General features: G+C 32.6%; 1 pseudogene; it reads left to right on the top strand.

Moving 5' to 3' along the window:
- Positions 1–5,330: 5,330 nt before the first annotated feature.
- On the top strand, positions 5,331–8,881 carry LOC140821717 (ultraviolet-B receptor UVR8-like; annotated as a pseudogene).
- Positions 8,882–23,428: the final 14,547 nt, after the last annotated feature.

Here is a 23,428-nt window from a genome sequence, read left to right as displayed (position 1 = left end):
GGCATTTTCGCGATCATAATTCTCAACTCGGACCATCTAGATATGCTCAAAGTATCTCATATATCATTGAAGGTAAAAACTATGAGAAACCTACATATCCAAACTATATGTGCTATACAAGGAGCATCTCTTATGGTCTAAGAGATGTTGTTGATGTTTCTCTTTGTTTTTGAAAATCGGGTCTTGAATCACGAACAAGTCAGCAGCAAACAGAGCAAGTCGAGTCAAGGAAATCTCCTTTGTCCGCAAGACGAAATTGTCCGTATCAAAGTGTTATACGTTGCAAGCAATCGTCCCCAAGATACAACGACTTCAATCAAAAGAATGCAGCACTACAAACTTTTGAACACAGTGAACAATAATATGTTTGAACTTTCAAGTCTTTCGAAATAAAGGATGCAGCAATATGTGAAGAAGAAGCAATGTAGCGAAAATTATTCAGCAGCCAACTAATTGGTTGATGGGGATTATTTATAAAAGATGACCGGATGTGTTGAAGAGAAGCGTCTTTCCATACCGGGTGCGGAGAAGAGTCACAATTGTAGGCAATGGACACATGGTTTGGTGCAAAAGCAGCCAAGAATGGATGCTTCGAAAGCCAAGGGACGCGCATGTATTCAGAAACAGCGCCGCGCGCGCATCCGCGCGACATTACGCGCGGCCGCGCGTGACGTTCTGTCGCGCACTCAGCAAGGCGCGCGTGCCCGCGCGAGAAGCTGCGCGGCCGCGCGCATTGTTCTGTTCGAAGGCCTGCCCGCACAGCAAGGCGCCCGCGCCCGCGTGAGAAGCTGCGCGGCCGCGCGCCTTGTTCTGTTTTGATGGTCAATCTTTGGCTTCAGATCATCAGTGTCAGCTAAATTCATTGCCATGTGTGATCCATTTTGTAATGCTTTTCAAGAATTCCTCTTTTGTTGTATATTCGACATAATACCCAATCATCAAGCTGCATCAAGTGCACACATCAGAAGATAATTGTGAAATCAAGTTTGCAGATCACATATGAAAATTTGTCCAAATTAATTATAACCTATCTGGCAAAAAAAAAAATCAAGATGCCCGAGTGAGCAATAGTTCCCTCAAGTTGTTTCTCTTTCCAGCAGATCTGTCCACGTTAGCTAGACGATATTCATGCATAATCCAATTAGTCTTGATACCCTTTGGAGCTTTTCCGACATAAAACACCAAAGCCTTTATATATATGAGTTAGATTTTATAGATGGCCAGCTAAGATATACGTACCAAAACAACGGAACCGAACTTTAGAAACTTGAACGAATTAACACATTTATCATACAAATTACAAAGCAATCTAAACAAGCCATGATCAGAGATACCAAACATCAGGAAAAAAATATTTGTTCCAAGTTCCACCAATAATTTTTGAAGAACAATTATTAATAATAAAAAATCGAACTTCTTTACCCGATATTTCTAAAACTCAACCACCAAACTAGTTTGGTTCTCCAGGTGGCGGAGCCAAGAATCCGATTATACCCGGGCTAGAATTTTAAACTCTAAAATCCTTTAATATTTTAAATTGATCAACCTGAGCTAATATCAAATTTATCCAAAATTATAAAAAATAATTACATATAAATTTTTTTAAAAATTTTTGGAACACCCGGGCTAAAGCCCGGGTGAATAATGGTGTGCCTCCGCCCGTCGATTTTGGTCATATCAAATTCGACTACCCACTAACTAGAGATGCAAGAAAATGAAGAACATATTACGGCCAACTTTCAAATACCATCTTAATTTACCTCAAATCACATTGGACTCAATCTTGATAACAAGTGATAAACTTGGAGCATTTCAAGTTAACCATTCAACATTCTCGTGAATTACTCGAAGCAACAAATTAATGAAGTGTGTCTGTGTCTGTGTCTGTTTCTGTTTCTGTGTCCGTGTGTCTGTCAAAAACTAGGAACGAAAATAAAGAAATAGGTACCAGGAAGGTCCCATGGATCGAACTTATACAGATCAATCTCAGCAATGATGTGAACATCAATTTGCTGGTCAGAGCACTTGTGGCAGAGGTAATGCACCACCAGCTCCTCGTCGGTCGGATGGAACCTGAATCCCGCCGGCAGAATCAACTCCTGATCACCACCCTTCATTCACACTCGGGAATTCTTTGTTTTTTTTTAAAAAAAATTCAACGATTTTGCTACGCGCAATTAGTTTGGAAGGAAAGAAAGAGGTGTGGGTGGGCGGCGGTGCAGCTGACTGCAACTCTGCGAGTCTTAGTGCACGTGGGGGGTATTTCATCTGTTCCATTATACTATTAATAATTAATTAATGACATTTATTTATTTCTTTTACTATTATAAATGACTAAATGGTCAAACATTTTAATTTTACTAGTTTTGGGTGTGTAATAATTATTATCAAAATCTATATCAAATCGAATGAAAATATATTATTTAAAAAAATTGGGAATAATTTTATTTTTTAAGTTACTTGAATTTGTTTTTAATCCTATTTTATGATATTATTAAAAATAAATAAATATAATTGTTTTATTATCCAAACTGTAATGATATTACTGGGTTGACCGCAGACAAGAAATAGAAGTTGACTCTCTAATCATAGAATTCCAAGTGGATGGGAAACCTCACGTGTGGTCACCGCTTTCGTCACCCTCACCAAACTCTCGTGAAAAAGAGCAAATTAATTTAAGGGAGACATCAGAATTATAACTTTTGGTGATTTGAATTTGTTCGGAATCTATGTACTGCATAAGTTATCTTATTTAAATCATATATTAATTTTTATTTATAATTAGTATTTACGTGTCTGACACATATTACATACTAGTATTTAACCCGTACGATGCACGGGATGATATTATTAAAAATTAGTGAAAAATGAATAGATATTTAAATTTAAAAAATTAATACAATTATAAAAAATAAAAACTATTTTTTCGCTAATTTTGAAAAGTTTTTAAATACAACGCATGTTGATTAATATTTTTGGCTAATAATCACTATCATATATCAAAATTTTAGATCGTGTTAGCCTAAGACAATGACATGATGCTTATCGTGTCTAGTGTATTGATATCGGCCACTCAACCTTAATATCTATTTAATTCTTTACTTTTCGAGAAGTTATATATTATTATTTATTAACATGTGATACAAAAATATTTTAAAATTACATTCAATAAAATTAATGAGAAATATTTTTTAAAAAATTCAGTAATTTCGTCTAAATCCACATTCACAAACAATTTTGTGACATGACACGTGTTTGACACATTTGAATGATAACAATAATTTTTTCATCAATATTTTTATCCAAATGAGTTGTGATTTAATTTACAAAATCTCTTCGTAATACACACAACAGCCTTATTCCGAAAGAAAAATGAAACATGTGATCATAAGATTATGTATAAATCAGAAAAGTTATTTTATTAACATTTACTATGTGTATTCCCAAACAATGTCAACAAATTTTATAAGGTGTCTTCAGATGCTTGCTTTCTTTAGAATTGGTTTAATCATTTCCATTACGGGACATTATACAATCATGTATCCGTGAACTTCGTAATATAGAAGAAAATTATCACATTTGTAATACGTAATAATTGAAATTTTATACAAATAGAAGAATAATATTTTTTACTTCTTGATAATGGAAGATAGATTTCAAACTTAATGTCTCGTTGTTTCTATATGTAGGTATTTCATAACAACGAACAAATCTAAATTTAAATGAACATTACATCTTGAATGATTCAACTCATATATGGTGCTGAAAAGAAGAGTCATTTCAGAATTCAATTTTGGAATAGATAAATCTAATAAGATAAATAGAATAAAATTGGTTTCTAATATAATATGCAATATTGCATTATTTATAATTTAAAATTCAAATAAGACATCTCAAGGGACAAAAGTATACATTGGAAGCTTTTGAAAAAATTATATCATACATGAACTCTTTCCAATTATGGAAATCCGAATTGCATGCATTGAGTGTCAAACATATCTGATTATTGAGGGTAATATATATGTTTATTTAAAGTAATTTAATGTTCATTTGAAACTCTTTTGAATCTATTTATTTTAATTTTCTTGTGCTCTCTTATTTGAATTTTGAAGAAAAAAATTCAAGATATACAATATACATAGTTTTCGAAAAAAAACTACAATGCATTAATTCTTTTGAATTAAGATAATTTCGAAATAAAATGTATTTGAGATTAAAAATTATGATTATTAAATAGTAAATTAATGTCTATTGGAAAATTTTGTTGTAATGATTAAATTAAATAATTAAATATTGTATTTTTTTAGTAAGTAATTTGAGCAGTAAATTACTTAAAATAACAAAATTTATTTTTGAATGATTTACCTCATAAGTGATACTGAACATTGCAATAATTTTTATTTTAAATTTATTTATACAATTTTTATTTAAATTGATTGATATAATCAATACAAAATTTTTTATATGATTTACTTTTTCAATATAGTTTAGTTTTAATTTGAGTAAAAAAATAAAAAAAACATATAATGCATAAATTATATTTGAAATAATATAAACATTAATTAAATTCAAAATTGAAGTAAATGAATTGATATAATCAATGCAAACAATAATTGAAGTAATCATTTATTGCAGTGCACATATTTCAATATTGATGATAAATCTTTCTTTTTTTAGAAATATCATTTTGGCGGGAGATTACTATTTTTGGCAAAAACTCTGCTTTTATATATATATAGATATATATATATATATATATATATATAGATTTTTAATACTCAACCAATTTTATTTTTATAAAATTTAAATAAACTAATTAAATATTGTATTTCTTTTTAGTAAGTAATTTGGGCAGTAAATTACTTAAAATAGCAAAAATTATTTTTGGATGATTTACCTTATGAGTGATACTGAACATTGCAATCATTTTTATTTTAAATTTATTTATACAGTTTTTACTTAAACTGATTGATATAATTAATGCAAAATTTTTTAATATAGTTTAGTTTTAATTTGAGTAAAAAAATTAAAACATATAATACATAAATTACATTTGAAATAATATAAAAATTAATTAAATTCGAAATTGAATTAAATGAATTGATATAATCAATGCAGACAATAATTGAAACGGTCATTTATTGCAGTGTACGTATGTCAATATTGATGATAAATATTTCCTTTTTTAGAAATGACATTTTGACGGGAAACTACTATTTTTAGCAAAAACCCTGCTTTTATATATATATAGATATTAAATTTTTAATTTTTTTTATACTTGATATTTATATGCACAAAAATTCCTAAAATATTTGTGACGTGGAATTTATTTCTGGAAGTGTATCATCCATGAAATGATGGATTCCGAATAAGATACGCTCTTCCGTTCAACTTGCAACCACCGCTGAAACCTACCCGAAATTTGAACCATTTTTAGCTGCGCAGCCACGGTCTTCATCAAAAGACACGTTCTTTGAGAACTTGCCGTAGAAGCCCACCGGTGCAGTGGCATCCCACTAATTATGGCCTCCAAAACTGTTGTCATTGCTTGGTCTCCCCCGTTACCTCAGCAAACTACAGTCACCCTTCATGCTCTGTTCTCAATTTTCACTCCTTTCTTTCTTTTTTCAATGGTTTTTTAGGGGTTCTGGAGAAGATGGGCAGATGGGAATGGGAAACAGTGAGGAGAAAGAATGGGTTTGTGCCATTTCTACTCTGAGTTCTAGCAACGTTTGCTCCGTCGTGGCCGGCAGCCGCAACTCCCTTGCTATATGTGATGACGGAAAGGTTTTGATTTTGAAGTCCTTTATCTTGGTTTTACTGTGAAGATGGTGGGACTACACTGTGTTTGATTTTTTACTTGTGATGATTTAGTTATTTACATGGGGCTGGAATCAAAGAGGAACACTGGGCCATCCACAGGAAACAAAAAATGAGAATGCTCCTAGCCAAGTTAAGGCACTTGCCAATGTCAAAATTATTCAGGTGTCTCGTGGTTTCTTTTCTGTGATTTATTCATTTATTTTGACAATGGTGTAGAGTTTGGCATTCTTGTCAGTAAAGTGTCTGGTTTTGATCATAGGTTGCTATTGGCGGCTGGCACAAGGTCGAGCTTATGCATGGGGTACGCTTATACCTTTTTGAATGTGTCTATAGAGGCCAATAATGGGAGTTACGGATAAAAAAATTGAAGTTTCAGCTTTCAAAGTTATTTGTGGTTGATAGGTGGAAATTTTGATCTTGTGCGTTGGATAGTGTCATAGGGTTTGATTCAAATGTGGACGCAAAAGTGGAGTTAGCTTCTTTTGTTTCTGAAGGGCGAACCCACTTTTGTGCAGGTGGGAATGAGTATGGACAGAGTGGTGAAGAACCTGAACGGAAAGAAGACACGGGCAAACCTGTCAGAAGAGATATAATCATTCCACAGCGATGCGTACCAAGACTATCTGTTCGTCAGGTGGTTAAACTTGTGTGTCAGTTTTGAAATATGGAATTATAAGCATTTTAACACTCATTTCCCCTTGGATGATAGGGTTAATTAATATGAACAAAATTGTAGTAGTGAACTTGGTACTGAATTGAAATGTTTTCAGTATCAAGCATAACTGATGAGTATTCTTCTAGATTAACTTTGACTACCATCGATAGTTCTTATCACCTTTGCAAACCCCCCAAGGAATTAGAATTCTTTTGTATCAACCCAAGAAGTAGCATTTACTTTTTTGCTATGTGTTTGATATTCTAATGTATATGCAATACACATGCACCAAGCCACTAATCAGATTCACAAGTTAGAGTCCAAACTTTTTCATCCCACAGGTAGCTGCTGGTGGCACTCATTCTGTTGTTCTTACCCGAGAAGGACATGTATGGACATGGGGTCAACCATGGCCTCCTGGAGACATGTATGTTTGGTTTAGTGAAGTCTGAGATAAATATATTATTTATTGTCTGATTTTTTCATGTTGCAAGCATTCATTGGATTTAGTAGCTTAATCAGTTGCTTACACTTGTTTAACTTTAATCAATCTACAGAAAGCAAATTTCAACCCCAGTGCGAGTGCAAGGTCTTGATAGTGTTAGGTTAATTGCAGTTCGTGTCTTTCATAATTTAGCCCTTCTTGATGGTGGAACTTTAATGGCTTGGGGCAATAATGAGTATGGTCAGCTTGGAACTGGTGATACCCAACCAAGATCACAGCCTATTCCTGTCCAGGGCCTCTCTGATCTTACTTTGGTTTGTGTTACTATCCTCTATATATTCTCTGGTGGCCATTAATTTCCTTTTTCTAATGCATAGAATCTTATGAGCATTTTATTTTTGCCACCAGTCAGTGTTGGTTCATTATATCGACTTCAACCAACTGCTTTGGTTGGTCTTTCATAGTATCGATAATTTTTTATGCTATATGACCTTTGATAATTGTTTTGTATGAATCTTGTAGACCATAAAGAAAAAAAAATGTATTCTTTGAAAAAGTCTTAATTTCCCCCATTGCCAAAAAAAAAAAAAACAGTGAAGTTTCATTTGGAAGCCTCTGAATTTCTATGATGAAAGAGATGGCAATGGGGGATTTACAAATAGTTAGGGATCTGATGTTTTAGTGATCAGCAAGTTTAAGTGTGTCTTCTGAACAAAATCAGAGAATAGATATGGAATTTTGAAGGTTATACGTCATAAAATTAATGATATCAGATGGTAATATCAATTTGGAGTTCTATGGCAAAAGAGTAAAGTTTAGAACTTGTTGCCATGATAAGTTTTGAGAAATTGAAAGTCTTCTGTATTATTTATGGTTGGAGTTAGAGATTCTATGCATTGATGTCCACGTTGATATTGCTGCTGGAGGATGGCATTCTACTGCATTGACTGATGATGGAGAGGTATATATTATATCTCTTCATTCTTTTAAACATTTGCACGTTTGAACGCATCTCGGTGCTACTATGTACACAAGAACAATGCGTAGCCATTCAGACATGAAGAGAAGCTAAATACCTTAATTTCATCTTATTTTTTGGCAACATGTTCCCTGTCTTTCTGGTTCTCTTAGGCAGCAATCTGTTGGTTTCACCTGAAATATATCCTTGCAGTTTTTTCTACTTTTGTTAATGCTGCTATTTGGGATATTTACATTTGTAACAGTGTATTGGGAGTCCTTAGCCAGGACTTATGCTCGTATCTTAGGATTCCTGAAATTATTTACTGTAAACATCACTGCATTTATTTTGTGTCAAATGCAACCATGCCACCACTCATAATCCCCCATAACACCCCCCACCCCCACCCTTTGCTTGGCACCAAATGATTATATTTTTTTCAATACATCAACCAAATTCTGATAATAGCAAATTCTCTCTTTACTTCAGTTTAATCTATCTTTTGGTGTTTTTTCCTTTTGTTTGCTGTTTACCACTATGGAGTCTTAATATACAATTATGAATCTTGTTAAATTAAGTGATGACTGTCTATCTAATTCATGTTTTTCTTAGGTGCATGGTTGGGGCAGAGGAGAGCACAGAAGACTTGGATTTGGAGATGACAAGAGCAGCAAAATGGTTCCTCGAAGGGTTCAACTTTTAGTGGGCGAGGACATTGTTCAGGTTCTTACATGTGTCAGCATCCTTGTTATTCTTGTTTTGTTCTAAACCGATGGTATTTACACCCTAACTGACTTATATTTATTTACTACTTATTTTCTTTTCTATGTTTTGTGCTTTGTCCCTTTATGATGAGCAATTAGGCCATGTTGAGACGTGAACATCTTGTTTTGTTATTTATAGTATGCATTTTTGAAAAACCAAATGATAAAAACTTTTCTCTTCTTTGCAGGTTTCTTTGTGGAGGTACTAACTCCGTTGCATTAACGAGGGATGGCCGCATGTATTCAGTGAGTGCTTTACGCTTGTTTTAATCTTATTTATCCTCTGATGGAATCCATTTTGAACATACCACCTCCGAAAGTGTATCCAATGGGAATAAACAGCATCCCATGATGAGCTAATTGTGTGATTGCTGTCCACCTGCAGCAGCGTAATACGTGAACAGTGAAATTTATGTTAAAACATGACAAGTCGAGTTTGAGCAACGGAAGAAACAAATATGACAATTTCTGAGGTATGATTTTGTAATAAGAGGGGGTTGAGAAGATAAATTTTAGATAAATTACATTCAAGAGCCGTGCACATTATTATACCTTATTAATTATACAAATTTCTGATGCATGGTAATTCATATGATCGGATGGTGATACTGTGTCAGGCTAGTGATAATTCAGATTTAATATTCCCAATTATTGCAAAATGAAGATAAAAAACACTTGATTATACTAATTGCAGGGGTACCATGATATAGGTATATTTCGTGTCCCAAAATAAAATACCAATAAAAGGAATTAAATTAAGAATGACTTTTCAGCACAGTTGATCCAATAGTTTGGAATCAAGTTCAACAGCCTACATACTAAAATCATATATTATTTGTTTATCAAATGTTTAAATAATAAATAAACACTTTTTTTTTAAAAAAAAAATTTGTCACTTATTTAGATGAATATATTTATTTAATTTTTGAAAATGTTAAAAATATTATATTAAATTTTTATTAAGATAAATATATTAAAGTTCAATTAAGATATATGATAATAATAACATTTCACGGGCAGTTAATATACCAAAAATTAATGACATTTTATAAAATAGTTGAAAAACTTAATATTATATTAAAATTTGATACTTTATTTAATATGATATAGAGTAGTAAAAATTAACTATATCAAAATAACAAACAACTTAAAAACATAATTGGAATTAAATACAATGATATAATCAATGCAAATACTTAAATGTAGTTTATCTTTTCAAAGAACATCAAAATTAAATTTAAATTTTCAAAAATAAATTGAAAAAAAAATCACATTTCATTACATATTTATTTCTTATTTGTTTCAAATATTTAATATGATAGGTCAATATATTAATAGTTATCAAATATTTTTCTTTTATAGCATATTAGTGTTGGCGAAAACTTTTTAAACAGAATAAAAACTCTATTATATATATATGACATTATTTGAGAACATTTTTCACTCTTTCTTTTTTTAGAAATGACATTTTGGCGGGAAATTACTATTTTTGGTAAAAACTCTACTTTTATATATATATAGATATAGATTTATGCTTCGTTTAAAAAATTGTGATATTGCTATTAGCTAGTGAATAAACTAATCCCAATATTTTTTCAAGAATTCAAAAGTTGATTTTATTTTAGCATGTCAGAGATTGATGAATTATTAAAGCAAATTACATCAACACCTCTTTGTAAAAATTATATTAAAAAAATCTTGTGTTTTAAAATTCATTCCTGAAACCCACTAGAAATTAGGTAAATGTGCTACAAATTTTTTAACACATGAGTTAAATATTAATTATTTTTTTAAAAAATAGAAGATATATTAGCTATTAATATTTTTAGGAGGTTCTATGCTTTTTAGACTTTTCATCTAGGTGTGGTACAGTTAACCCTGAATTATTAAATTAAAGTGTTATAAAATTGGTAATAGACTAATAGATTTGTGTCTATATTAAATTAATTTTCCACTCTAATTTTCCTACTAATATCTAATGAACACATACTTCTATTTCAACGGTTAGCTTAGGGTATATTTGGTAGATGAATTTGAAATTCATTGATTTTGATTATAGTTTTATTGATTATATAATAAAATAATAAATTAAATCTTTAGTTCGCACTTTACTTATTTATACGTCAATGATTTCAAATGACATAATTATGGTTTACCATGAAAATTATCCTAATTAACATAAAACATATAAATGTGAATTTGAAGTTTATGGTTTTACATCTCTAAACAACGAAAATGCATTTGAAATCTTTGAATTTGAAATCTATCCATTCAAATGCAACATTAACATACACTAGTAAAAGATGCACATGCAATTATTTTTAATTTGCTTAAATAATACTAAATAATTAACACGAAATTATTTTCGATTTAGAAAAGTTGTTTGATTTAAAAGAGAAGTTTTGTTTTGATTTTTTTATATTTAAAATATTGAGTGATTTGAAAAAGTTTTTAGTAGAGTAAGAAGGGTAATTATGGAATTAAATATTTTGGTGTCCTCAAAGGTAGTTTTTCTAAGACCCTCACACTTAATATAAGATTATAGATATTTAAATGTTGATCGCGTTGATATTTAATGAGTGAATTTACTCAGAATTGTAGCAAAAAATTTGGTATACTTCATATACAGAATAAAATTAAAATTGTCAATACTTCAACACAAAAAAAGGCCCAAAAGTAACTGAACGCCTAAACTCGAAGAATTTATATGTAGTTACAATATTGGTAAATATAAGTTAACGAATTTTTTTTAAAAATGAATACAATGTTAAAATTTTCATTAATTCAATCTAATTTTTTGAACGTTTAAACACATGTAATTTATATTGTTCATCCATATTACTTCGACTTCGGTGTAAGTATAAGTTAATGAAATAAGAAATAACATTAATGCACTTTGATTTTTTTTTTAAAGAAAACCAACAGATATAATGTTAAAATCTTCATTAATTCAATTTATGTAAAATTTGAGTTCCACTAAATCCATTTTGGAAATTAAAAATAAACAATAAAAATGTCTAAATTAAATGAATTGGATATATGTTTTCTAGTTTCTGATTCCATTATATAATTTATTTATTAATGTCATTATGTGTTATTTAGACATTGATGGAATTTACATAACACGTGATCCAACATCACTACAGGAACGAACGTTAGGTTTCAATCAGCTGCTCGGCCATCGACTACCTGCCTGAATATATTTCAGCTGCCCACAACACTATTTCCCTAGCTAATTGATCTTCTTGAGGATTTGGAAGAACCCTGTTAAGACATTAAGTAGAACGACTGCCGCAAGTTATGTTGTCTTGCGCGCCGGATGTGCTTCATTTTCTTCTCGAGGATTTGGAAGAACAAACGAATCGAGAAGATGATGATGTGATTGATGAAATGGCTAATGAGAACCTTTTATGAGGGAGGAGGAAGTGTCTTTGAATTCTTATTTTATGAAATCTAAATATCAAGATTTTATGTTAAATCACCGATAAATTTAGATCAATAAATAGAATTGTAACCGAATCATAATCATTGTTAATCTTGCATATCTGCATTGATTGACCTTCCGGATCAACACGATTTACGTTGAAAGTTTTTTAAATACGCTTTCTAACTATTGATAGAATATAGTGTAGAATGACTTCGTGTATAACCTGAAAACCATAATCTCTTATTTATAGATTATATTTTCCATTTGAGCTCATCATTCAAATAAAAAAGTCTACTTAGTCTCTACACATCAAAAGTTCACCCTATACAATATTTATTAAAGCCCAAATAACTTTAAGCCTTGTTTAGATAACTTTTATGGGCTAACTTCATTTGACAGTCATCAATACATAATTATTAACGTATAAACCCATTAAATTGAAATTATGTTCCAACATTATTCAGTGATATGGAGAGGCAGAACAAAAGGGAGTGATTCGGGAACTCGAAAGGGTTGTGATATAACTGTCACAGACATTGCCTATGAAGCTAGATGTATTGTCGAATTGTTCACGGCTGAGGACGTGAGAGACCGGATTCAAAGTGCAAACACTAGTAGAATTTTTGGTTAAACCGTCGCTCAGTTGAAACAGTAATTAGCGACAGTTTCATTAAACCGTCGCTCAGCTGAAACAAATCGGCGACGGGTCTATAAAATCGTTACTCGCCACTTAGCGACGGATTAAATAAAACCGTAGCCAATTCGCGACAGAGTGACATAAACTGTCACTATTAGCCTCCTTACCTCGTTTTCCCCACACTACTTCACAGCTTCGATCCATTTTTCTCTTTTGAAAGATTTTAATTTCGCTTTAGGCTAAATTTTTTCACTTCGATTTTTTATTTATGATAATAAATTAAATTTTATTGTTTGCTTATTTTATTTTTTAAATCGTTTTATAGATTATTAACAAATTTAAAATTATGATCTTTTGATGAGTTGATAAGATTATTTTAAAATATGTACAAATAATTATTATTAAAATATAAAACTAATTTTTTTAAAAAAATATAATATAGTTAGCGACGATTTTAAAAAACGGCCGCGAAGTAGCGATGGTCTTAATCAAAACTGTCGCTAATTAGCGACGGTTTTCAGCGTGATGGTCGCTGATTAGCGACAGTGTTCAAAGTGAATGTCGCTAATTAACGACGGTTTATGAGATTACCCTTCGCTATTGTCGCTAATTAATTAGCGACAGATTTTTTACCGTCGCTAATTTTGTATTTATTACTTCACAAAAATACAAAACATGTGAAGTTGTACAACACATTTATTTCGTCAGTCAATGTAAACTATTAATTATGCACTTTACAAAATCGATGACGTAGAAGACGTTTTACTTCAAGACTTCACTAATTTTTTGGATACGACTTCGTTGATAATGCGAAGTAAAATGTTATCCTATTACTTCACGTGCGTCTATTTCGATAATTATCTATCTATTACTTTATTTAATATGCGAAGTACATCAATGAAATTCTACTAGTGAAAGATGGATCTTGCAGACTTAAGGAAGGGTCATAATGAAAGTTGAAGAATTTGGAAGTAATAGAGACAATTATTAAAAGTCTCACCAATATACACCAAATATTTAACATTAGAAGTTTGACTTTAATACAGTAATAACTTTCAATCCACACGTATTGTGTGAGAATATATTTATACATGTATAAAAAATTTATTTATCACTTTTTTAATCAAATGTAAGTAATTTAATTTGAATGAAAGAAAAAAATGTGAATATAGAAATATTTGTAACTATATTAAATATAAATAATATGTATTATTTAGTGAATATACTCTGGTTTTGTTGTATATACAATTTAGTGAATATACTCTGGTTTTTATTTAACATTTAGTGAATATAGAATTTAGTGAATATACTCTGGTTTTTATTGTTTTTTATATTTATTTTTAGTTAAATTAGCTGATAGGAAAATAAACTTTTAAAAATATATTAATGTTTTTAAAATTATAAATCAAAATTTGAAATTTATTTTTGAATTTTGAGTTTTTAAAAAAAACCACGAGTTATATTTGTGAGACGATCGTTTATTTGAATGAAAAAATATTATTTTTCATTATAAATATGAAAATAATTGATTCATTTTATTAATAAAAATATATAAAAACATCTCACAATTGTAACTAATTTTAAATTTTAATAGACTAAATTTTACATGGATACATAAAATTTATCTATCAGAAAACTTACTCGATATTCCAACATATTAAAATAATTAAAGAAAAGACATGAATTAATTTATGATGGAGAAATTTTAAGCTGAATTGGAGAATTAACAGACTGTTGTCCGTCTCTGCATCCTCTCTCATGGAGGAGACGGAGCCTAATCGATTGTCAGTATAGACGGAGCACACAAATAGCCCATTATTTTGTTTTTCAATATAAACCTTATACGACCTCCCTCGTTTCAATCCCCAATTTACGCAGAAATGGGTATTTCTGAATTTTTCAAAGTTTTCAAAGCTTCTCCGTATTTTTCACGTCTGGAGACTTGCTTTCGGAATCTAAAAACTTCTGCTGGAAAAAACTCATTTCATTTCGCAATGGTGGATACAACTTCTGTAGCATGTGTTGCGAGCCTCGTCTTGCTGGCCACTGATTAAAAACCCCAAGAGCATATGAATATTACAGAAGATATAAGGAAAGCAGTAAAAATATTAGAGAGGGAGCATTTGAAGACAGAAGATATTAGAAAATCAGTGAATAATTTGGAGAATGAAGTCAAAAAAATAACGACGTTTGCTACTGCCGTGCCCGAGATTGTGCGGCCGAGCTGGAGCCGAAGATGTGCTAACAGCCTAGGACTGAGTCCCAGACCTAGTGCTGGTGCTGTTGATTGATGTAAGTGGATTTGTAATTTAATATAATGTTCGCTTAAATTTAGATAAAAGAATCTTGTTAAGTCAAACTCTCTACCTATTTTTCTCCATGTGCTAACAAAATTTTTCGCTTAAATTCACATCTTCTACCTATTTTTCTCCATGTTTTCAGAATCTGAAGAATTTTGTTAGAAACAACACATTCCACTATGCACTGGTGAATGATAGCTTCGATGCTACATGTGGGGGCACTGCCCCCACATAAGTTGGATGAACAAGATTCACACACATATGTGATTTTTAAAAAAATTAGTGAACTCCATGTATGTGTGGCTAAATTTGGGCCCTTGATTCTATCATGGGGGTAGTGCTCCTACATGTAAGATGGAATCAACCCTGGTGAATGTAGCTTTGATAGCTTGCGTTGCCAGCTTCGTATTGCTTGCAACCGATGAAAATCCCCAGGAGCAATTGAATGTTGCGGAAGATATTAGAAAATCAGTGAAAACATTGGAGACTGATGTCAAAAAAATGATGGTGTTTGCTACAGTCATGCCCAAGACCGTGACCGTGCCTGAGCCGAGCTGGGGCCGACGATGTGCCAGGAGGCTAGGGCTGAGTCCCTCCCGTGGAAAAACATGGTTTGGAAGGTTAGCGAAATTCCGTTATTTTTCCATTTTCATGTGATTCCAACGATACTGTCATGTGTTGACATTTTGAGTTGTGAAATGCGTCTATTTGACGTAAAAATCATTGATTTCCAAGGGGTGTTTCTTTTGTTCGATTTACTTCTGTAACGATCTATTGTTTAATATCAAAGCAGAAGTAGAGATAATAATAATAAATAAATATATATATGATTTATTCGAATTTTACACAACCATACAGAAAATAACTAAATTTTACATGGATACATATAATTTATCTATTGAAAAATTTACTGAACATATTAAAATAATTAAGGAAAATATATGAATTAATTAATATTGAAATGGTTCCGGAAAAAATTAGATGAAGGTGGAGAATTAACAGACTGAGTACAACTGTAAGTGTGTGCATCCTCTCCCATGGAGGAGACGGAGAACGTCTCAAATAGCCCCTTGATTTTTCAATATATACTAATACCCTATAGTCTGATTTCAACCCTCATTTTTTTTTTGATTTCCTAATCTAGGGGGAGGGGGAGGTCTCGATCCCGAGACCCATTACAAGGGGATGGTGAGCTTTTCCAACTGGGCAAACAGCCCAAGCTCGATTTCAACCCTCATTTTACGTAGTGTAGAAATGGGTATTTAAAAATGTTACAAGGTTTTCACATCTTCTACCTATTTTTCTCATTGTTTTCAGAATCTGAAGAATTTTTTTAGAAACAACACATTCCACTACGCACTGTTGAATGTAGCTTCGATAGCTTGCGTTGCCAGCTTCGTATTGCTTGCAACCGATGAAAATCCCCAGGAGCAATTGAATGTTGCGGAAGATATTAGAAAATCAGTGAAAACATTGGAGACTGATGTCAAAAAAAAATGATGGTGTTTGCTACTGCCATGCCCAAGACCGTGACTGTGCCTGAGCCGAGCTGGGGCCGACGATGTGCCAGGAGGCTAGGGCTGAGTCCCTCCCGTGGAAAAACATGGTTTGGAAGGTTAACAAAATTCCATTATTTTTCCCTTTTCATGTGATTCCAACGATACTGTCATGTGTTTGACATTTGAGTTGTGAAATGCGTCTATTTGACGGAAAAATCATTGGTTTCCTGGGGGTTTTTCTTTTGTTCGATTTACTTCTGTAACGATCTATTGTTTAATATCAAAGCAGAAGTAGAGATAATAATAATAAATACTAGTTACTCTGCACACGCGTTGCATGTGTGTACAATTTTTTTTTATCATTATCGATGGATTAAAGTGAAATTTGACAAATTATGAAGGGACTAAATCGATATTTGAATGGTTGAAATAAAAAAATAAAAAAAAGTGTGTTGCAATTTAAAAAAAAAAGTGTAATATTAGTATCATATAAGGGTAAAACTGGAAAAAAATAATGTCCTCTCTAGATAGTTATTATAATGTCCTCACACTTAATAGATAGTATAGATATATATATATATATATATATATATATATATATATATATATATATATATATATATATATATATGATTTATTCGAATTTTACACAACCATACAGAAAATAACAAAATTTTACATGGATACATATAATTTATCTATTGAAAAATTTACTGAACATATTAAAATAATTAAGGAAAATATATGAATTAATTAATATTGAAATGGTTCCGGAAAAAAATTAGATGAAGGTGGAGAATTAACAGACTGCGTACAACTGTCAGTGTGTGCATCCTCTCCCATGGTCCCATGGAGGAGACAGAGCACGTCGCAAATAGCCCTATGATTTTTCAATATATACTAATACACTATAGCCTAATTTCAACCCTCATTTTACGTAGTGTAGAAATGGGTATTTAAAAATGTTACAAGGTTTTCACATCTTCTACCTATTTTTCTCCTTGTTTTCAGAATCTGAAGAATTTTTTTAGAAACAACACATTCGACTACGCACTGTTGAATGTAGCTTCGATAGCTTGCGTTGCCAGCTTCGTATTGCTTGCAACCGATGAAAATCCACAGGAGCAATTGAATGTTGCGGAAGGTATTAGAAAATCAGTGAAAACATTGGAGACTGATGTCAAAAAAAATGATGGTGTTTGCTACTGCCATGCCCAAGACCGTGACCGTGCCGGAGCCGAGCTGGGGCCGACGATGTGCCAGGAGGCTAGGGCTGAGTCCCTCCCGTGGAAAAACATGGTTTGGAAGGTTAGCAAAATTCCATTATTTTTCCCTTTTCATGTGATTCCAACGATACTGTCATGTGTTTGACATTTGAGTTGTGAAATGCGTCTATTTGACGTAAAAATCATTGATTTCCAGGGGGTGTTTCTTTTGTTCGATTTACTTCTATAACGATCTATTGTTTAATATCAAAGCAGAAGTAGAGATAATAATAATAAATAAATATATATATGATTTATTCGAATTTCACCCAACCATACAGAAAATAACTAAATTTTACATGGATACATATAATTTATCTATTGAAAAATTTACTGAACATATTAAAATAATTAAGGAAAATATATGAATTAATTAATATTGAAATGGTTCCGGAAAAAATTAGATGAAGGTGAAGAATTAACAGACCGAGTACAACTGTAAGTGTGTGCAACCTCTCGCATGGAGGAGACGGAGCACGTCGCAAATAGCCCCATGATTTTTCAATATATACTAATAACCTATAGCCTGATTTCAACCCTCATTTTACGTAGTGTAGAAATGGGTATTTAACAATGTTACAAGGTTTTCACATCTTCTACCTATTTTTGTCCTTCTTTTCAGAATCTAAAGAATTTTTTTAGAAACAACACATTCCACTACGCACTGTTGAATGTAGCTTCGATAGCTTGCGTTGCCAGCTTCGTATTGCTTGCAACCGATGAAAATCCCCAAGAGCAATTGAATGTTGCGGAAGATATTAGAAAATCAGTGAAAACATTGGAGACTGATGTAAAAAAAAATGATGGTGTTTGCTACTGCCATGCCCAAGACCGTGACGGTGCCTGAGCCGAGCTGGGGCCGACGTTGTGCCAGGAGGCTAGGGCTGAGTCCCTCCCGTGGAAAAACATGGTTTGGAAGGTTAACAAAATTCCATTATTTTTCCCTTTTCATGTGATTCCAACGATACTGTCATGTGTTTGCCATTTGAGTTGTGAAATGCGTCTATTTGACGTAAAAATCATTGATTTGCAGGGGGTGTTTCTTTTGTTCGATTTACTTCTGTAACGATCTATTGTTTAATATCAAAGCAGAGTAGAGATAATAATAATAAATAAATAAATATATATATGATTTATTCGAATTTTACACTACCATACAGAAAATAAGTAAATTTTACATGGATACATATAATTTATCTATGGAAAAATTTACTGAAAATATTAAAATAATTAAGGAAAATATATGAATTAATTAATATTGAAATGGTTCCGGAAAAAAATTAGATGAAGGTGGAGAATTAACAGACCGAGTACAACTGTCAGTGTGTGCATCCTCTCCCATGGAGGAGATGGAGCACGTCGCAAATAGCCCCATGATTTTTCAATATATACTAATACCCTATAGCCTGATTTCAACCCTCATTTTACGTAGTGTAGAAATGGGTATTTAAAAATGTTACAAGGTTTTCACATCTTCTACCTATTTTTCTCCTTGTTTTCAGAATCTGAAGAATTTTTTTAGAAACAACACATTCCACTACGCACTGTTGAATGTAGCTTCGATAGCTTGCGTTGCCAGCTTCGTATTGCTTGCAACCGATGGAAATCCCCAGGAGCAATTGAATGTTGCGGAAGGGATTAGAAAATCAGTGAAAACATTGGAGACTGATGTCAAAAAAAATGATGGTGTTTGCTACTGCCATGCCCAAGACCGTGACCGTGCCTGAGCCGAGCTGGGGCCGATGATGTGCCAGGAGGCTAGGGCTGAGTCCTTCCCGTGGAAAAACATGGTTTGGAAGGTTAGTAAAATTCCATTATTTTTCCCTTTTCATGTGATTTCAACGTTACTGTCATGTGTTTGACATTTGAGTTGTGAAATGCGTCTATTTGACGCAAAAATCATTGATTTCCAGGGGGTGTTTCTTTTGTTCGATTTACTTTTTTAACGACGTATTGTTTAATATCAAAGCAGAGTAGAGATAATAATAATAAATATATATATATATATATATATATATATATATATATATATATATATATATATATATATATGATTTATTCGAATTTCACACAACCATACAGAAAATAACTAAATTTTACATGGATACATATAATTTATCTATTGAAAAATTTACTGAACATATTAAAATAATTAAGGAAAATATATGAATTAATTAATATTGAAATGGTTCCGGAAAAAATTAGATGAAGGTGGAGAATTAGCAGACTTAGTATGACTGTCAATGTGTGCATCATCTCTCATGGAGGAGACAGATCACGTCGCAAATAGCCTCATGATTTTTCAATATATATTAATAATGTATAGCCTGATTTCATCCCCCATTTTACGTAGTGTAGAAATGAGTATTTACGAATTTTACAAGATTTTCACATCTTCTACCTATTTTTCTCCTTGTTTTCAGAATCTGAAGAACTTTTTTAGAAACAACACAATCCACTACGCACTGTTGAATGTAGCTTCGATAGATTGTGTTGCCAGCTTGGTATTGCTTGCAACCGATGGAAAACCCCTTGCCTGTACTGACAATCGATTAGGCTCCGTCTCCTCCATGAGAGAGGATGCAGAGACGGAGCACACAAATAGCCCATTATTTTGGTTTTCAATATAAACCTTATACGACCTCCCTCGTTTCAATCCCCAATTTACGCAGAAATGGGTATTTCTGAATTTTTCAAAGTTTTCAAAGCTTCTCCGTATTTTTCACGCCTGGAGACTTGCTTTCGGAATCTAAAAACTTCTGCTGGAAAAAAACTCATTTCATTTCGCAATGGTGGATACAACTTCTGTAGCATGTGTTGTGAGCCTCGTCTTGCTGGCCACTGATGAAAAACCCCAAGAGCATATGAATATTACAGAAGATATAAGGAAATCAGTAAAAATATTAGAGAGGGAGCTTTTGAAGACAGAAGATATCAGAAAATCAGTGAATAATTTGGAGAATGAAGTCAAAAAAATAACGGCGTCTGCTACTACCGTGCCCGAGATTGTGCGGCCGAGCTGGAGCCGAAATGTGATGACAGCCTCGGGCTGAGTCCCAGACCCAGTGCTGGTGCTGTTGATTGATGTAAGTGGATTTGTAATTTAATATAATGTTCGCTTAAATTTAGATAAAAGAATCTTGTTAAGTCAAACTCTCTACCTATTTTTCTCCATGTGCTAACAAAATTTTTCGCTTAAATTCACATCTTCTACCTATTTTTCTCCATGTTTTCAGAATCTGAATGATTTTGTTAGAAACAACACATTCCACTACGCACTGGTGAATGGTAGCTTCGATGCTACATGTGGGGGCACTGCCCCACATGGGTTGGATGAACAAGATTCACACACATATGTGATTTTAAAAAAATTAGTGAACTCCATGTATGTGTGGCTCAATTTGGACTCTTGATTCTATCATGGGGGTAGTGCCCCTACATGTAAGATGGAATCAACCCTGGTGAATGTAGCTTCGATAGCTTGCGTTACCAGCTTCGTATTGCTTGCAACCGATGAAAATCCCAGGAGCAATTGAATGTTGCGGAAGATATTAGAAAATCAGTGAAAACATTAGAGACTGATGTCAAAAAAGTGATGGTGTTTGCTACAGTCATGCCCAAAACCGTGACCGTGTCTGAGCCGAGCCGGGGCCGACGATGTACCAGGAAGGTAGGGCTGAGTCCCTCCCGTGGAAAAACATGGTTTGGAAGGTTAGTAAAATTCCATTATTTTTCCCTTTTCATGTGATTCCAACGATACTATCATATGTTTGCAATTTGAATTGTGAAATGCGTCTATTTGACGTAAAAATCGTTGATTTCCAGGGGGTGTTTATTTTGTTCGATTTTCTTCTATAACGACCTATTGTTTAACATCAAAACAGAGTAGAGATTATATATATATATATATATATATATATATATGATTTATTCGAATTTTACACAACCATACAGAAAATAACTAAATTTTACATAGATACATAGAATTTATCTATTAAAAAACTTACTCAACATATTAAAATAATTAAGAAAAATATATGAATTAATTAATATTGAGATGGTTACAAAAAATATTAGATAGAGGTGGAGAATTAACGGACTGAGTACGACTATCAATGTGTGCATCCTCTCTCATGGAGGCGACGGAGCACGTCGCAAATAGCCCCATGATTTTTCAATATATACTAATACCCTATAGCCTGATTTCAACCCTCATTTTACGTAGTGTAGAAATGAGTATTTACGAATGTTACAAGGTTTTCACATCTTCTACCTATTTTTCTCCATGTTTTCAGAATCTGAATAATTTTGTTAGAAACAACACATTCCACTACGCACTGATGAATGTAGCTTCTATAGCTTGCGTTGCCAGCTTCGTAGTGCTCACAAACGATGAAAATCCCTAGGAGCAATTGAATGTTGCAGAAGATATTAGAAAATCCGTGAAAAATTGGAGACTGATGTCAAAAAAATGATGGTGTTTGCTACTACCATGTCCAAGATCGTGACCATGCCTGAGCCGAGCTGGGGCCGACGATGTGCCAGGAGGCTAGGGCTGAGTCCCTCCCGTGAAAAAACATGGTTTGGAAGATTAGCAAAATTCCATAATTTTTCCATTTTCATGTGATTCCAACGATACTGTCATGTGTTTGCCATTTGAGTTGTGAAATGCGTCTATTTGACGTAAAAATCATTGATTTTCAGGGGGTGTTTCTTTTGTTCGATTTACTTCTGTAACTACCGATTGTTTAATATCAAAGGAGAGTAGAGATAATAATATATATATATATATATATATATATATATATATATATATATATATATGATTTATTCGAATTTTACACGACCATACAAAAAATAACTAAACTAATTACGATACAAATTCTTAATTATTGTGCTTAAAACGTTCATGAGTGAATCGTTTGTGAACATGCTCTTTTGGACTTGGGATCTTGGCTGGACATGTCGTCTGGTTCATCACATCACCCACCCCTTGAAATTCGTGTTTGTCTTCAAACACGAAGGAATGATGGTGCGTTGCGAACAAAAAAACATCGTCCTAAGAAGCTTTTTCCGTAGGCAATTCCTGCCAATGGACCAACACTTCTGGTCTTCCAATCCTTTGTAAATTATTTTACCAAAATAGCGAGGATGTCACTCCCCTGGTTAACAAACAATTAGAGATGTAATCAAGAACATGGCGTCGCGTACCAGGCAAATGAAAGTCAAATGAAACTCGGTGTAGTCTTTTGATATCTTTCATGACATGCGTTATGAAAGAACCCAACGATCCTGTCAATGTAAGTGGAATGTTTGGGTGAATTAATCTTATTTTTGTAAAATAAAATCCCATCCTTGTACGTCCATTGTTCAAGTGACTCCCTCTCTGTCACCTTTTTACTTAATTGTTGAAGCTCTTTTGAGTTATCTCAGATTTGGCATCTGTCAAGAAGTCCCAAGTTGGCATAGAAATAGCATGTAAATGACCACGTCTTCTTCTCTTCGTGATAGAGCATCGACAACAATATTAGAATGTCCAGCCTTGTATTCATTACGAAAATAAAGCCCATCTGCTTATGTTTCACAATTATTTCAATACTCCACACAAAATTTCCAAGCTTTGTCCGATTTCTTAACCAAGTTAAGTGGAGAAGA

Source organism: Primulina eburnea, unplaced genomic scaffold (assembly GCF_022965805.1).
Source record: "Primulina eburnea isolate SZY01 unplaced genomic scaffold, ASM2296580v1 ctg739_ERROPOS11973397, whole genome shotgun sequence".
NCBI lineage: Eukaryota > Viridiplantae > Streptophyta > Magnoliopsida > Lamiales > Gesneriaceae > Primulina > Primulina eburnea.
The sequence above is the reverse complement of the archived record's forward strand: the minus strand, read 5'-3'. Positions and strand labels throughout refer to the sequence as shown.